This window comes from Saccopteryx leptura, chromosome 3 (genome assembly GCF_036850995.1).
Source record: "Saccopteryx leptura isolate mSacLep1 chromosome 3, mSacLep1_pri_phased_curated, whole genome shotgun sequence".
In the NCBI taxonomy this organism is placed as follows: Eukaryota; Metazoa; Chordata; class Mammalia; order Chiroptera; family Emballonuridae; genus Saccopteryx; species Saccopteryx leptura.
Window position 1 is genome coordinate 313,835,867 of NC_089505.1, and position 3,394 is coordinate 313,839,260.

A 3,394-nucleotide genomic window follows, 5' to 3' on the forward strand; every position below is an offset into this window, starting at 1 on the left:
CCAGAGTTTATTTCCAAAAGAAAATTTATAACCACCTTTTCTGGGGACCAGGAAAATGGTGCGTGGGCTAATCCAACAGCAGCCTAATAGCATCCTCTGGTCTAGAAATCAGACCTGGCTTCCTGCCCCAGCTATGCTGCTCCTTGCATAATTGCAATCACAAAACCTGATCTCTCTAAGTACCATTCTCCCTCACCTGGGACAGGTGTACTAAGCAGGCTCCATAAAGGCAGGACTCACTCTTATTTTCCTGTGTGAAGCTTTGAGCACGTTGGCCGGCACACAGAAGACCTCCATATTCCTATTTATTTACTTGACCTGAATGTCGCCCTAACCTGACTCATAGACTCAAAGTGATACTGCCTCTGAGGATAACTGAAACTCTACCCAGACAGGAGGTCAGTATTGCTACAGATGGCCTTGTTCTCGTACTAAGTCATTTTGCATGGTTCCTTCCAGACATATGATACTTCCAATCCCTTTTAAAATTAGCCCCAGAGAGTGCACATCTGCACTGGAAATGAGCAGAAAGATGTCTCTGTCACTCAGGCCCCTCGATGCAGAGGGCATGCCCAACCCAGCAGGACTCTGAGCAAACCTTGGTGTTCATTGTCAGGCTGGGAAAATCTTTGGGATTATCTCGTTTAACATCTTCTCTTGACAGAGAGGGAAAACAGAGCTGTCCAAGTTCTATGTAGTTCCCTTTGCCAGTGTTCTTTAGTTTTTCTTATGGCTTCGATCTACTGTCTATTCATTTCAACCTGAAAGCCTTCCTTTAACATGTATTGTAGAGCAGGTGCGCTAGTAATGAAATCCCTCAACTACTGTCTTCGTTTCCCCTCCTTCTGCAAAGATAATTGTACCAAATATATATATTATCTTTGAGTTTGTTTCTTATTTTGATTAAAACTGCTAAGATTCCACTTTCCCCTACTCACTTTGGTTTTGTTCCACTTTTCTGTTAATAATGTTTACAAAAACATTAACTCATATAAAAAGAATTCCTCTGAGGTGCTTTCTCTAATTACTTCTTTTTGCATATGGAGGTAAATTATTCTTCCTAAGAAATGGGAAAATATAGCTTTCATTTATTAACCCAATTAAAACTGATAAGTACTAAACTAAAATTCCCAACCAAAATTCCAAAGATGAGCAAAACAAAAGCCCCAAGTTTTTTTCATGAGGGGAAATCCTCTCTGCTAAGTTTAAGATAAAGCAGTCCTGGGAATAGAAAAAGTTAAAAGTGTTGATGTGCTGAAACCAACTACACCAAACACATTCCTGGTGTCAGCAATACATATTGCAAGTAAAACAATGATAATACTGAGTGCTGGAGTAATAAAAACAATATTGAATCCATGAGAATGAAAAACTGGAGCAAAATGGCACTATTAATGCTTTTCTTGCAGGAAAGTGGATTAGAGGGACTGTCAAAAGCATGGCAAACAGTATGCATAGTTTCATGGGCATGCAAATAACATCATGTGGCAAGTATGTACTATAATCTTGCAGTATATCAGATGCCACTTTGTCATAAAAATAAGGTTTCCAGACTGACCAGTGATGGCGTGGTGGAGAGCATCAACCTGGAATGGTCACCGGTTCAAAATCTGATATTGTTGGCTTGAGTGCCAGCTAAATGGACTTAACTGAGTGCAGGTCACCAGTTTGAGCATGGGGTCATTGCCACAATCTCAAGGTTGCAGGCTTAAGACCAAAGTCACTGGGTTGAGCTGAGGTCACTGGTCTGATTCCTGGTCAAGGCATGTATAAGAAGCAATCAATGCATAACTAAATGAAGCAATGAGTTGATGCTTATCTCTCTCTCTTCCTACCTCTCTCTCTCCTTCCTTCACCTCTTTCTAAAAAAAATGAGGTACCCAAAGAGTGCCGATGTAAAATACATAAGAAAAGGTAAAGCACTTGCTGTAATGGTTACATCCTGCATTCTTATCTTTGAAGAGCTTTGAAGTTCACGGTATATGGGTAATGTTGAGGTATGGCAGAGAAATGAAAGAGCTATGGTTAATAAGGCATAAGCACTCTTTTTGGAGAAATGAAAGACCTTTGGTTTACAATCATCTGTAGCATTTGAAATCTGGAAGTACTGCTTTATATAATTTAATATCATAGGACAAGATATGGACTTTAAAAATATATTATTATCACAGGAGCAAAGAACAATGTAAAGAAAAATAATAAACTACTTATGTAGCCAAGATAGCCTTATTTTAGGAAGAAGCACAAGACGGAACACAATGAAAACACAGATGATTTTTAGTTGTTTTGTCCATCGAGATACCAAGATCCACTATAGTCTCTAGACAAAAATTCTGAAATAGCACTATCAAGCTCTGTTTTAATAATTCAAAGATAAGATAATATAGCTCCAGTCTTGGCCAAGTAGCTCAGTTTATTGGAGCATCATCCTCATCCACTGAGGTTATGGATTCAATCCCCAGTCGAGTCACATGCAAGAGTCAACTAATGAATGCATGAATGACTAAAGGAATGAATCAGTGTTTCTCTCTCACACACACCCTTCTTCTCTCTTTAGAAAATCAATTAAAAAAAATTTAAGTGACATAGCACCAACATTCTAAATTATTATGATGCCTTTCATCACCATCTCTCTAGTTAATCCGATTGCAAAGAGTCCAAGATCTTCATAAGATGTCATAGCTATCTGACTACACAGACTAAGCAGGAGATGAACTAAGAAAGAAGCCAGGACAGCAAGTATCAGCAGCAAGAAACTAAATCCAAGGATACCAGTATGAGCCATAACATAAGCTAAGCCAAAGATGCCACTTTTTATAATAGCATTCACCAAATTAAATACTGAGAAATCAAATGAAACACCTGGGGATCCCTGTCTGTGAAATTCATTGCTTAGCAACAGGCTCAACTCTTCTATCTCTACCTTCTCAGCTGCTGGTAAAAGATGTACCAGCCCAGTTCAACACTGATGACCTCCCAGGGCATCTTCATGACTGCTCACTGGCCAACTACAAGGTCCATCTGTAAGCTCCTACCCCTGCCCTCCTGTTATTACTCATGCCATAGGTGGAGCTGTGGTCCAAGCCTTTTCAGTTCCTATGCCTCAACAGGGCAGGGAACTAGTATAAAATTTTTTTTAATTTATTTATTGATTTGAGAAAGGAGAAACATTATTCTGTTCCTGTATGTGCCCTGACTGGGGATCAAACCCACAACCTTTGTACATTGGGATGACACTCTAACCAACACAGCTATCCAGCCAGGGCTAAAACACTTGATTTATAGTTGATCTTCTTTTTTCAGGATTTTATGTCATCCCAATGCCCTCTGGCCTACATGGTTCCTAAAAAGAAATCAGTTGTTAATCTTATTGAAGATCCCTTCAATGTGAAGA

The 3,394-nt window shown here is 39.3% G+C and overlaps 1 pseudogene; it reads right to left on the reverse strand.

Moving 5' to 3' along the window:
• Positions 1-1,084: 1,084 nt before the first annotated feature.
• LOC136398012 (solute carrier family 38 member 6-like) lies at positions 1,085-2,991 on the reverse strand (annotated as a pseudogene).
• Positions 2,992-3,394: the final 403 nt, after the last annotated feature.